Here is a 15,396-nt window from a genome sequence, read left to right as displayed (position 1 = left end):
AACGTAAATGACAGAAACAGGAAGGTGGGCTTTTTTTTTTTGGCATGTGTATAATTTTTCTTTTAACTTTTGAAAGCGATGGCTCAAATCCATCCCTGCAGGCACTTATGTGTAGGACCAGACATGCTAGAGAGGGCATTTGCGCTCCTTGCATAGTCCCAAGCCTGTGCTCACCTTCCAAATATTTCTACATTTCTGTCAGAGCTCAGGAGTATGTTTCAAGCCAAGGGTTGGCTATGAAGCAGAGCTTTCCTTGCACATGAGGCCAACCCTGTCTTTGGATACTCCATGCACAGACTCCATGCAAAGTCCATTAACCTCTAGGAGATCTGCCAGAGGGGAATTTGAGGAGCATTGAGCTACCATTGGGGTTCCCCACAGGCCTGATCTCTTGTCCCAGCGGTCCATTTGTCTGCTATTTCCATGCTTGCATAGTTTGGTTGGAGTCTTCTAATACAATGTTTCCTAAACCGTGATATAAATATGAATCACCTGGAGTCCTGTTAAAAATGCAGATTCTGCTTCAGGATCTCTAAGAAGAGACCTGAAGTTCTGCACTTTCATCAAGCATCCAAGTGATGCTGGTACTGCTGGTCTATGGACCACTCTTCAAGTATGGAGGGTTCCACTCCTGCAAGCAAGCTCCAGGATTTTCTCCCCCAAAACAAATCCCTGCTCTTTCTCCTTAGTTCTTCTCTGAAACCTGGGAGCACAGAGCAACAGTATTTGGTATTGATCTTGGTACTTAGGCAGCCTCATTCTTGTCTGATAGATAAATGCTTCCCATGCGTAAGGCTCATCTTCCCACGTAGATTCCAAGCTCTGCTTCCTCCTTCCTTCAAGGATGACACCAAAAGCACAGACACTGTGTTCCTACTTGTTGAGGAGAATCGAGGTTGATTGGATTGCTTTGGCTATGATTTCTTGCACTGTCTCCAGAGTACATTTCTTTCCAAACAGTATTGATAGACTATGTCAGAGCTTTACGGGAGATTTTGCATTTTAAAATGTTTAGAGCAGTAATTCTTAAATTAGCTATCAAGTCCTAGCATTGGATAGTAGACCTTACCTACCACCCCAATCCCACCACTTGGCCTTCAAACAAACCAAAACAGGAACGAAAATACAACGAAGCAACTGATGTGGTTTTTTTTGAAGTAGTATTTTTTTTAAAGATTTTATTTATTTATTTATTTATTTGAGAGAGAGTATGTGTGTATGTGTGTTTGTGCACACAGGGGGTGGGGTAGGGGGAGAGGGAGAGAACACAAGCAGACTCTACACTCAGCACAAAGGCTGATGCAAGGCTTGATCTCATGTCCCTGAGATCATGAACTGAGCTGAAACCACCAGCTGGACAATTAAGTGACTGAGCCACCCAGGCGCCCCCAGCAACTGATGTTTTATTTTCTCCTTCCCTGAGGAACTCTACCAACTTCCCCATTATTACCTACCTTATCTCTCTGACCCCAGCCAAGCATCTCAAGACCCTAAAAAAAATTAAAAAGTATCTTTTCCTTGTTAAAAGAAAACAGAAAATCTTATTTTGATAAATGTGCAGTGCATCCCTACTTATTCTTATTATCCTCTTCCAACCAAATGGGTTGAATTTAGATGCCCCTCATCCAACTTCAAAGAAAAATAACAGTCACCTGGTTTTTTTTTCCTGCTATCGTTCCATCTTTATGTAATACTCTCCAATCTCTCCACCTCTTCTTTGCCTACCCATTTCCACACACACACACACACACACACACACACACACACACACACGGGTCCAATATAAACCCACTTCTCAGTCAGATACCCTTCCTCACTACCACAGCCTGAGGAGTGTCACTTTCCTCGTGGATAGATCATAAAGCTGGGATTATATGAGAAATATATTTGGCCATTTATTGTGTAGTTTCCTGTGCCATATTTTTCTTCTTTTCTTGGCCTGCTATTTAAATATTTTATTGTTAGCTAACTTTAAACATATTTATACCTTATCAAAAGATGTTAGATTAACATTTGCTAAAGAAACCCCATGTGACCTATACCTCTGCCCTTCTTTGGGTCTAGCATTCATCCATCCATTCGACAATTAATTTTGGAGCACCATAACAGTGGAGTGATTGATTACTAACCAAAATAAGGTGAAGTAGATGTACATAATTGACTATAATACCCAATATTTCACAATCCAAGTACTTTCACATATAACATCGCATTGCCCTTGTGACACCCATCTAAAGCAGATGGAAAAAGGTAATATGTCATGCAAAGCATTTAATTAGTAAATTCACTTTGACAGTGTTTAAAGTTAAGATGTGGGGGAAAAAAGATATTAAGTGCAATAATATAAAATTTAACTCTGACATGTCAGACAAACTCTTGGAGCAGATACATAAAAATACCAAAGAACAATGATTCAAAAACTAAACAACAGTGTATCAATTTATGGCTTATTTAACCAAATCAGCAAACTGGAAAGAGTACCTCTTAAATTTCAACTGAGAGCTTGACAGAGAGTAAGACAGCCTGGCCTCCATGGTTAATAAATTCCATAAGTAGAGAGCAAACATTAAAAATGCCCCGTAGCTCAATGTCTTCAGCCAAAAAGAACTAATCCAATTGACTGAGACCAAAGAAGACGACAGGGATGTATGGTTCCAGAATGTCTCTGAGGTATTCAAAACCAAGTCAATTTAAGGACTTGTAAGTTAATAACTAGGACTTTACACATAATCCTGTACTTTACAGGTAGCCAGTGAAGGTTTTTTACAACCAGGGTAATGTGATTTTCATGCTTGGTGTCAGTCAGAATGTCAGTCACTGAGTTCCAGACCAGGAGAAGTTCCTTGATCAGTCCATTAGGAGGGCCCCCCAGAATATTGGCTTGTGGGCATAGCACAGGGCCCTAGGACGGGAGGTTGTGAACACATGTCAAGAGGTGAGAGCAGTGGACAGGAGCCACAGGAAAGGCTGATTTCTAGGGCCTTTAAACATGCATTTAGTAAATAATTAAATAGGAAGCCTAAAAGATATGTCAGAATCAAAGATTAAGTGCAAATTCATAATAGAAATCTTGGGAGCTAACAACCTTCAAAGCTACAGTTCTGGGCAATTTAGGGATTTGCAGTAATGGTGAGAACCCAGAAGCAATAAGAATTTCTTCTTGGTGTGATTCATCATCGGCTTTAATAGTTAGGCAGAGAATATCCGGAGGTTAGGTGGTTGGAGAATGAATTTAAGTTTCAAGGGGGTGAAGGTGACTACTTTTTTTTTTAATACTAACATAATGTTAGAAGAATGTTTTAAATTCATTGATTGGATTCCTTTAAAAAAAAAAAAAGTGGCCCAAGGGCTCTGTGTGTGTGTGTGTATTTTAATTTCCAGGGGAAGTACTGTAATGTAATATAAGATCTTTACAGATTTGATATTGACATGTTTCAAAAAATAAACTAGAAAAAGCAAGAAAACCATTAGCCAGACACTTAACCTGTTCCAATAACATGTGCTTAACACACATTCTTTTATTCCTATTTAATATTACAATTTAATATTTTAATATTTAATGGTATTAGCTGCAAGCACAAACTAGGAAAGGGAAGGTCAGGGATTAGAGTATGTTGCATTAGCACCCGACTCCTCAAACCTCATCTACAAACCAGCAATGCCAACATCACTTGGGAAGTGATTGGAAATGTAGAATCTGCAGCCCCACCCCAGACATACTGAATCAAAATCTGTCTTTATCAGTAGCTGTAGAGTTCCAAAAGTTGTCTTCTATGTGTCACCTGGATATGTTCACCTAGAAAACCTGGGGGAGGAGGGAGAGCAGTGATGTGACCAAGCTCAGGGCTTGTCAAATGAACACCAGGCAAATGACCCCAGGAGGTGTGTCCATACCTCTGTGTAGCCTTAAGAAGGGCCATATGGTGAAAAATGAAGAAATGAGATGTTTTTGGCTGGCTCTGCCAAGGAGCACAGGAGCTCATAGGCTCTCAGGAAGAGTCACTCCACAAAAATTTACTGAGCAACAATCATGTATTAGAAAAAGAAATGAGGACAGTAGGTTCTGGAGCTAGACTGCCTGGATTTAACTCCAGCCCTGCTTCATAACCTTGAGTAACTTAATCTCTTTATCCCTTAGTTTCCCCATTTACAAAATGGAAATGCTAATAGATCCCTGGGGAGGCATACAGAAAGAGCTCATTGGATGCTAATGGTCATCATTACTCACATTTGTGCTGGGGGCTTTGTACAGTGCGGAACAAGACTAATGCGCCTTTGCCCTCCCACAAAGGAGCTTTGCTCGTAGAGGAGGTGGACTTTGTCAGGCACACTTGTAAGGAGTGCTATGCAGGAAAAGTTTGGAGAAATTGTGGAAACATAGGTAAGAGAAGAGCTCAACTTTCTCAAAGGAACCAGGACATATTGCTGTGTAATTGACCTTCCATCGTGGTCTAAAGTTTCGGTAGGGAGGGTCTTCTCTGTGGAAAGAACAGTGTTAAAACCCCTAGCAAGGAAGTAAATGCTGGAGACCTGAGAGTGGCCTGGAGGGAGAGTTTGGAGAGCAAGGTGCTTCTGGAGCCAGGAAGAGTAGGCACCCTAACAATACTCCTGCTAAAGCACCAGGAAGTGCTGGAGATGAAATAAAAATATTCTCTTTACTGTAGAGCAGAACTCATGAGAGTGGGAAACCCTCTGCGGCTGGAATTAAAGGTGAAACTGGGAAAAGCAGTGAGCTGGCAAGCTGTTGCCCCTAAAGAGGTTTCTGATCTCAGTAACCCCAAGGTTTGGCTAACAGAAGATGAGATCTTGGGCCACAGGAGGTGAGCTGCTGGAGCTGGGACATGCAAAGATTAAGTAAGAAAACTCACTCACCAGCACAGGGACATGATAAGGAAGAGTCTGCCTTTTGGAGTAGAGAAAAAAAATGAGAGACCAATGGATTTATACTCCAAAAATATCATTCTAGCTGCAGATTGGAGGAGGGCAAAAGTGGTTTGAACACATGAGTTAAGAAGCTCAATGTCCAGGTAAGACATTTTGGTGGCTTGGACTGGGCCAGTGGAAGCAGACCCAGTTCACATGACTGGTAGCATGAGTCATTCCAGGTTCAAAATTGTCACCATCAGTGAAGAATGGAACTCAACAAGCAGCTTATAAAATGACTCAGGAAAACAAAACAGGTCAATGACAAGGGTTGGGTTCCCAGAGACTGAAACAGTAGAGGCCAGTAGGATCCAAGTTGTGGAAAATTTGGCAAAGTCGGTGCATGATAACCCAGGCCAGGAGAAGAGTCACTGGGGCTAGAGAGGAAGGGTGCTTCCCACTTCGGAGGACAGAGATTGTGGCCAACCATACAGGGGAAAGAGCTTGAGTAGCCCAGGATTATGTGGGTAGTCTTTGGGCTCTCCTCTGGAACTGAAACTTAGAAGAAAATTTTGGAAGGGACTGAGAATGCCACCAAAAGTGCAATGTCACGGACTCAAAATTGTTTCAGGTGGGTGGGGGGATGGGGTAATTGGGTAATGGGCATTAGAGAGGGTACATGATGAGCACTGGGGTTATATGCAACTGATGAATTATTGAACTCTACATCTGAAACTGATGATGTATTATGTGTTGGCTAATTGAATTTAAATTTTAAAAAAATTGTTTCAGGCTTGGAGACCAAGTAGTTTAGCTGAGCCTCTCATATATCCATAGAGCCAAAAGAAATGAGAAGCATAAGACCCAGTTTGATCCTCAATATGTGGTCTGAGGACCAGGAGCACCAGCCTCACCTGGATGTCCCACTCAGACCTCTTTAGTGAGAATCTGCGTGGTCACAGGTTCCCAGGGATTCCTACACACATTACAGTTGAAGATGTGCTGCTTTGGAAGACTGTCATTTGAGCCATCTGTGATTGAGGATATGGGATACATGGTCCCAAATGGAGTATGTGAGGGTAGCTTGGCAATAGTCCAATTCATCTCAGGTCAACCAAAAACAGAAGAGGTGTGGCCTCATCTAGGCCAAGATAGTCTGGGGTATTGGAATCCTTCAAGTAAAGCTGGCTAGGGGCACCCGGGTGGCTCAATCGCTTAAGTGTCCGACTCTTGGTTTCAGCTCAGGTCATGATCTCAAGGTTGTGAGATGGAGCCCTGCATTAGGCTCTGTGCTGGGCGTAGAGCCTGCTTAAGATTCTCTCTCTCCCTCTGCCCCTGCCTCCCCCCCCCCAAAACAAAGAGTGAGGGAGAGAGAGAGAGAGAGAGAGAGAGAGACTGGCCAAATACAACAAAACAGATCCCCAGAAAACTCAAGGGGAATCAGTGGAGAGAGGTGCAACCTTGAGAAGTAGGTAGGGTTGTAATTTCTGATTTCTTCCGCTCCCAGTTAGGTAAGGAGCCAATGACATCACCTTGCAATTTATGATGTAACCTTAAAATATTTATAAATATTTTTTATTTAAATTTTCATCACTACAATATTTTTGCCCTGAAGCAACATGAAAATTCTCCTATATCACTTTGATGCCACCATTTAGGGTATCTTTTACGCATAATACAGTTAGAGAGATTACACGACATCACTAAAGTCAATTAGTGTTATTACCACCCCTCCACTCAGTGAATATATATTAAGCACCAGGGCTAGACATCGAGATACAACGGTGGACATAACTGATGTGGTCACTGCTCCAATGTACTTCAAGACTATAAGGTGAAATATAATCATCACATTTCCAGACACTTTCCTAAGTATATTAATACGAGAACTCTGCTTTATTTTTGAAATAATACCATATGTGGTAGACCAATAAACATTTATATTCGCATGTCTCTTGTTGTTTTGCTATATAAGAACATGACAAATGGATCAGAAACCTCTTTTATGCTACATTTTTAGGAATATTTCCCTTCTGCTTCAATACACTCCTCCCTGTAGTGAAAAGCCTTGAGAGTCCTAAGGGATGGCAATTGAGCACATAAATATGTAAAATTCTCATTGAATTAATAGACCTGCTTTGTTGTGTTTTTTTTTTCTTTTTGGCTTGTTAGAATATAAAAATCTGGCAAGTCATCTAAAACTCTATCACTTGGGTCTCTTGGGGAAAAATGTGAGAACCAAGGAGTACAGCATAAGCTTCAGCCGTCTTTGTGTCTCTAGATAGCTCTGCTCTGTCTCCAAGGGCTACAAAGATGATTTGTCAACTTAACATCAGCTGCAGGAGCTATGGAAGAAGACTGGCTTCTCTTCTAGCCATAGATGTGCAGAAATAGCATGTGAAGCCAGAGAACAGAGGTGGGTGGAAATTTAACACCCTCCCCACCCCCACAGCAACACCACACACAACCATCCCCTACTTCCTGCTCCACCACTACCCTGTCCTGGCCTTATGTTTCTTCCTTCTCCATCACTAATCACATGTGCTGATAGGTGCTTAGCTATTTTTATGTTATAGTCCACATGGGAAAGCAACAACAACAAAACCTAGCCCCCTAGCCAAAAGGCAGGTAGAACTTTGAACTTTGTGCCTAGGAAGGTAAGATAAAACTAGGTGTTAATTATCACTGGATTAACTCAGGTGGAAAATAGAAAGAATAAATCTTGTGTCTCACCTTTGTCTTCTCCCTTTCCCAGTTCCCATTGTAGATTAATCATTGTCTCTGTGGAAGGGAGCTAGTCCACAGAAGGGTTTGTGTTTCCACCTGCTGGTGCCCAGAAACCAGTATAGATGAGCTCAGTTTTGTTAGGGACCCCAGGGTTCATGTGATTGGGAGATGAGGACACATTCTGGAGCATATGAAGATGATGAGAGGCTTTTCCTTTTTTTGAAGATTTTATTTATTTATTATGAGACACACACAGAGAGAAAGAGAGAGGCAGAGACATAGGCAGAGGGAGAAGCAGGCTTCCCACGGGGAGCCTGATGTGAGACTTGATCCCAGGACCCCAGGATCACAACCCAAGCTAAAGGCAGATGCTCAAACACTGAGCTACCCAGGTGCCCCGAGATGCTTTTTCAGATACCTCATTTCTGCTAACAGCTGCGCTCCACTCTTGTCTTTCCAGGGTTGACCTTTTGTGTTCTTCGTTATCTATTTCCAGGCATCGTCAAATACTCTCTGTCCTTTCCTTGAACTTTATTATCCAAATCCCCACCTTCCTTTCCATTCTCATAACCACGCCCCTGGTCCAGACTAGTTCTATCTCCACTGGATTACAGCACTAGCCTTCTAGCCCCTCCTAGGGGTCTATTCTTATCCACAACAATCCATCCCATGAGAGTGATCATGGCAAAGGCCACCTTATTCTATCAGTTATTGGCTCAAAAATTCTATGTGAAAGATAGTTCTGCACAGTTTAATCTAGCACAAATAGGTTGTAATGTGTAAGAACATGTAAGAGCACAGAATAAGAGAGACCTGGATTTGAATTCCATCTGTACCAATTATTTGATTACAAGTTCTCCAACTTCCCTAATCTTGAGTTTAAAAAATTGTTTTTCCATTTTTAATATGGTAAAATATATATAGCAGAAAAGTAGCCATTTTCATTATTTTGAAGTATACAATCAATTGGCTTTTACTGCATTCACCATCACTACAACTCCCCAAATTTTTTATCACCTAAACAGAAACTCTGTAGCCATTAAGCAATAACTCCACATTCCTTCTCCAGGTGTGCCGTCCTCCTTCAATGTGTCGGCTAACTCAGAAGGTCTCTGAATTTCATTGCTCAAGAGTTTCTATAAAGCTATAAAGCTCAATCTCTAGCCTCTCCCCTCCCCATAGATGAGAGCATGGGGGTGGGAGGAGGCCTGGGGAGTAGGGTTGCAAGTTCCAATCTTCTAATCATAACTTAGCCCTTCTGCCACCAGCCCCCACCCAGAAACCTCTCTACTAGGAGCCTCACCCTAAGTCATTTCATTATCATAAACTCAGGTGTGATCAAAAGGGGCTTATTACAAATAAGAAAAGACACTCCTAGCACTCTGGAAACAAAGGTTCTGGTTGCCCTGTGCCAGGAACTAGGACAAAACCCAAATATTTCTAATTACGCCACAACAACCATCACCATTATCTTTCCCCAAGACGTTTTCATTATCTCAAACAGAAACTCTCTACTCATTAACCAATAATCCTTCATTCCCCATCCCACAATCTCTAATCTGCTCTCTGTCTCTATAAGTTTATCATTCTAGAAATTTCATATAATTGGAATTATAGTATAATTATATTTTTATTTCATTATATTTTATTTTTATTACTATATTTTATATTTATTATATATTTTTTATTTATTATATTACAATATTTGTCCTTTTGTGTCTGGCTTAATTCACTTGGTATAATGTTTTCAAGATTCATCCATGTTGAATATTACTCAGCCATTAGAAACAACGAATACCCACCATTTGCTTCAATGTGAATGGAACTGGAGGGTATTATGCTGAGTGAAGTAAGTCAATCAGAGAAGGACAAACATTATATGATTTCACTCATATGGGGAATATAAAAAATAGTGAAAGGGATTATAGGGGAAAGGAGAGAAAAGGAGTGGGAAAAATCTGAGAAGGAGACATACCATGAGAGACTCCTAACTCTGGGAAATGAACAAGAGGCAGTGGAAGGGGAGGTGGGTGGGGGGACTATGCTATATGTTGGCAAATCGAACTCCAATAAAAAAATATACATACATACATATAAATAAATAAATAAATAAATAAATAAATAAATAAATAAATAAATAAATAAATAAAATAAATTTTAAAAACCGGGAGGTGAGAGATTCATCAATGTTGAGGGGTGCCTCTGTGGCTCAGTTGGTTGAGCATCCAATTCTTTTTTTTTTTTTTTTTTTTTATTTATGATAGTCACACACAGAGAGAGAGAGAGAGAGAGAGAGAGAGAGAGGCAGAGACACAGGCAGAGGGAGAAGCAGGCTCCATGCCGGGAGCCCGATGTGGGATTCGATTCCGGGTCTCCAGGATCGCGCCCTGGGCCAAAGGCAGGCGCCAAACCGCTGCGCCACCCAGGGAATCCCCGAGCATCCAATTCTTGATTTTGGCTCTCAGGTCATGACTTCAGGGTCATAAAATTGAGCCCCACATCAGGTTCCATGTTCAGCAGAGTCTGCTTCTCTCCCTCCCCCTCTCCCTCGGTCCCTCCCCCTGCTTGCACGTGCTCTCTTTCTCCCTCTCAAATAAATAAATCTTTAAAAAACAAAAAAGATTCATCCATGTTGAACCTTGTACCAGAACTTCATTCATTTTTATGGCTGAATAATATTTCATTGTATGTATATACCATATTTTATTTATTCCTTAGACTGTTTCCATTTTTGGCTATTATGCTGCAGTGAATATTGTCATACAAGTATCTATTTGAGTCCCTGTTTTCAATTTTTTTGGATATATACCTATGAGCAGAATTTCTGGGTCATGTGGTAATGGTATTTTTAGCTTTTTGAGGAATCACTCAACTGTTTTCCACAGCAGGGGCACCATTTTGCATTTCCCTTAAGCAATATACAAAATTGCTTTGGCTTTTGGAGTCTTTTATGGTTCCATACAAATTTTAGGATTATATGTTCTATTTCTGTTAAAAATGCCACTGGAATTTTGATAGGGATATCAGTGGATCTGTAGATTATATTATGAATATTAAATCTTTATTGTGTTTATGATTTGCAAGGACTTTCTCCCATTCTGTAGGTTGCTTTTCACTTTCTTGATGCACCAAAGTTTTAAATTTTGATGAATTCCATTTAACTTTTTTTTTTTTCTGTTGTTGTGTGTGCTCTTAGGTCATATCCAAGAATCTAATGCTAAATTCAAGGTCATGAAGATTTACCTCTGTTTTTTTCTAAGTGTTTATGACCTCAATTCTTTTATTTAAGTTGTTGGTCCTTTTTGGGTTAATTTTTGGATATGGTTTGAGGTCGAGGTTCAACTTGACTCTATTGCATGTGGAAATCCAGTTGCCCATTACCATTTGTTGAAGAAAGTGCTCTTTCACTATTGAATGGATTTGGCAAAGTCAATTGGATGTATATGTTTGGGTTTATTCCTTGACTTTTAATTCTATTCCCTTGGTTTATCTATCCTTATGCCAGCAGCGCATTATTTTGATTACTGTAGCTTTGTAGTAAATTTTGAAATTGGGAAATGAGAATATCCTGACTTTGTTCCTTCTCAAGATTGTTTTAGCTACCTGGGGCACCTTACAATTCCTTATGGATTTGAGGACCTGCCAAAAAAAAATTAAAAGGCACTAGAAATTTGATAGAGAGTGCATTGAATCTGTAAATCACCTTAGGGAATATTGTTCTCTTAACAATGTTAAGCCTTCCAATCAATGGACATGAATGTCTTTCCATTTATTTAGGTCTTCTTTAATTTCTTTCAAGAATATTTTTGGGGTTTTTATTGTACAAGTCTTTCACCAACTTGATTAAATTTAGTCCCAGATATTTCATTCTTTTAGATGAAAATGGAATTGCCTTTCTAATTTCCTTTTCATTGCGGATATACAGAAACACACATGATTTTTGTGGGTTGATCTTATATCCTGAAACTTTGATAAATTTGTTTATTACCTCTAGCAGTATTCATGTGGACTCTGAGGTTTTCTTTATATAGGATCATGTCATCTATGAATCTTCTTTCTTTACAATTTAGATGCCTTTTATTTCTTTTTCTTTTCTACTTTTTTCTGGCTAGAATTTCTAGTACAATATGAATAGCTATGGTAAAAGTGGACATCATTGTCTTGTTCCTGATCATTTACTTTTAAAATACCTACTAAGTTCATGATATTAGTACCCTCATAAAAAGAGACAGGAGAGACCTTGCTTCCTCTCGTCTTCTCTTTCCACCACATGAAGATGTGATAAGACGACTGTCCACAAATTAGGAAGAAGTCTTTCACCAGAACCCAACCAAGATGGCAAGTTCTTGGGAAGTCCTGGTCTTGGACTCTACAGCCTCCAGAATTGTGAGATATAAATTTCTGTGAAGTCATGTAGCCTTAGGTATATTTCTTAAATTCCTACCCAGATTACCATAAATCTTTATACTAAAGGCCTATTTACCTCAATTCCTATTATCCAATACAGCATGTTCAACTTCTAACAAAAAGGCATGCCAAAGGTAAGAACAGAAAAACAATCTGAGGAGACAAAGCAAGAATCAGAACTAGACTCAGATATGAAACAGATGTTAGAATTATCAGAGAAGGAATTTAAAATAACTATGATTAATATGTCAATGGTTCTAGTGGAAAAAAATAGACAACATATAAGAACAGATGAAGAATATAAGCAGAGAAGATTTTTTAAGGTGGTAAAGTTATATCATATGATACACTAACAGTGAATACACAGCTCTGTGCTTTTGTTAAAACTCGTAAAACTTGGGATGCCTGGGTGAAATGGTTGAGAGTCTGCCTTTGGCTTAGGGTGTGATCCTGGGATCCTGGGATTGAATCTCACATTGGGTTTCCCACAGGGAGGCTGCTTCTCCCTCTGTCTATGTCTCTGCCTCTGTCTCTGTCTCTGTGTCTCTCACGAAAAAATAAATAAAATCTTTTTAAAAACTCATAAAACTTTATAGCACAAAGAGTGAATTTTAATGCATACAAATTTTTAAAAATAATTTAGAAGGTCACAATGAAATATAAAACATGGCCAAACAAATTACAACTGTATGAGACAAACTCACTATCACAAGAGAAGGTTACAGATCATCAATGGGAAGAGCCTATGGTGAGCAATGTAGTAATGGCCTAGACTTGGATACAGAAGTATAAATTCATGTTTACCTTACTAAACATGCACAGATGATTACACACAGAAATATTTACAGATATATATATACGTATGTATATATATATATGGTTTAGTATACATATATATTTCGTTGCTCTGGCAACTGAGAGGTGCTAGAAGCAATGACACCCCAATAGCAATGAGCTCACCCAGTGTCCAGATTTTGGTTATATTCTCCAATAAAAGGAATTAGGGCTTCTTAGAAAAATGTCTAATTCTAGAACTGGGGCAGGAAACATACAAGACAACTCCAGAGCATCTCAACCTACTAGAAAGGTCATACAATTCCACTGCATAGTATATCTAGGGTCAGCTGTTTCCTCCAGGATAAAACCAATGGGAGCATTTGTTTCCTAGTCCCCAGTGAAAGAAGTAGATTCCACACTCAAACAATAGATGCACGGGTCCTTTCCCGCTTTCTGCTCTCTCTTTGGCAAGGATTTTCTCTTTTTTTCGCTCTGAGCAGTGTGACCTAACTTTCTATCCTTTCCCTGACTCCATTTAGAAGCTCTCACTAAGACATCCGCTGAGGAAGGCCCTCTGAATGTTTCAGATTTGGTAGTTGAGCACTTGGATACCAGACTCTCATTACTGGCTCTATCCACAAGGGGAGTGAAGAACAATCCTCTCTGTCCTAAATATGAGATGAAAATAACAGTATGTTGGGCAGAGCCTGTGGGAGACTATAATAATAAGTCCCCTTAATTGTAAATAAGTAAGTGCCTGGTAGTGTTCTGCATATTGACATCATGTCCACATACAGACTATACTTATAAGGGAGAGAAGATTTCAATTTGAAGGCTCAAAGTCTATTGTAAAGTGCATAAATACAAATTTACTTTTAGCCATTTTTCCTACGTGATAAGAATGATTTATAAACACATGATTTGAGAGTTATTAGGTAGGAAATTTTTAATTCCTCATTTTGCAGATGAAGAAACTGATGTAGAGAGCTACCTGGCCATTGCACTGACATTATACAAAGATTTCATAAAAATGTTATTTATGCAAGATAAGAAACCGTATTGTAGCTGAGAAGAATTATGTAGTCTTTTAAAAGTTGTAATAAGCATTGGCTTGAATAAAACTTTACTATAATGTCTTTGGATTAGGAGAGATTTAAAGTGATCTATGGTTTCTCCATGGTTAAGCAAGGAACAAAGATATCTTTATCTTTTTCCCCATCTCTGTTCAACTGTTGATTATAAAGAGCAGAGGGTGGGATATTGAAGCTTTGTCTTATTTGGGTCATTCCAGGAAAAGATAATCCATGAAGGTCCATTCTTTCAAAACAGGTACATTAAGGAATGATTCTTTACATTCCAAATAAATCGTCTGCCTTACAAAATTAATCATTCCAAGGCTTATTCATATAACAATCTGTCTGGTGTATATAAAAATTATCTACATCAAAAAATTCCAGGTAACATTAGTTACCTGGTTATAAATGTAAACATTAAGAAATTCATTAACCTGATATGATGCAAATTCTCTTCTTATTTATTTATGTTTCCTTGAAGTTTAATTTTTTTTTAAAGAAATTCTTGAGATGTTTGCTCAGCAGGTCATACCTGTGATCTTATTTGGTCCGAGAATAGAAAACTGGAGTTTCAACAAGGTATATTCCTGAGCCACAGAAGAAGCTGAAATCTGTATTTTACTGTCAACAGAGGTAAGCAGATGCATGATTATTTTTACTGCACAGAAACTCTTTCCTAGGATCTTTGTCATCAAACTGTCATGAGACCTATTTCATTTCATTGTGGGTCAAGACAATTACTGTATGTTTTTCCTGTACTTTGAAGAACTAACCATATTATAGACCTATTAAATTACATGTATATTATCAGGGGCATTTCTCAAATATTTTGTACTTAAAAGAAGCTTCTAGAAGTCCAGAGGTTGGTAGCAGAAGTTCAGTACTCTATTAGACATCGCATTTCCCCGCCGTCTCTCAGAGACCACAAACGGAGGTCTACTCTCCCAGGATTCTGGATGGACAAGGTGATGAACAACAGGACCCGTCCCAGATGAGGCATTTCATTGAGACTTTAGTGTTAAGATGATAAATGGGTGTACCATCTGGCTTCAAACAAATGACAAAGAAACTTTACAACTCACGAAAGAGTATGTTCAGTTCGGTCATATGTGTTCACTCTTGACCCTGTAGATATATGGCTAAAGGAAATTTATATTATTTCTGACATTTCACGATGAAAGTTCTGAGGACACTTTCTGTACTGGACTTCCTGCTTTTGTAGCCAGAAAGGGTGTAGTTTTATAAAAATACAGAAAGCCTGCACGTATAACCCAAACTCTCTACTGCCCTCCTGTATTATAAACAGTACGTACTACCAATTTCCAATTAAGTCACTTCGCTTTGCCAGTGACTATTTCTCATGCCTTCTTATAGCAGATTATAAGTATTATTATTTTTGTTTTTGCTCTTCCTCAATTACATTTACATGTCTGGAGAGGGAAGGGGAACATTTTGAACACACGTAGCCAGGTCTGGGGTTGGAGGTCAGAAATGTGCTACAACTCCTACCCTAGTTTGCAAACATCTGGTAGCCCAGATGGGAGTAATA

The 15,396-nt window shown here is 39.3% G+C and overlaps 1 protein-coding gene across 3 annotated transcripts in view; it reads right to left on the bottom strand.

The window, feature by feature from the left end:
- LOC144301038 (uncharacterized) overlaps positions 1–15,396 on the bottom strand; it is a 103,444-nt gene that overhangs the window by 38,562 nt on the left and 49,486 nt on the right. The gene's annotated exons all lie outside the window — the stretch shown is intronic.

The sequence above is a fragment of the Canis aureus genome, chromosome 29 (assembly GCF_053574225.1).
Source record: "Canis aureus isolate CA01 chromosome 29, VMU_Caureus_v.1.0, whole genome shotgun sequence".
Lineage (NCBI taxonomy): Eukaryota > Metazoa > Chordata > Mammalia > Carnivora > Canidae > Canis > Canis aureus.
Note: the sequence above shows the minus strand (reverse complement) of the source record. Positions and strands in the feature narration are given on the sequence as shown.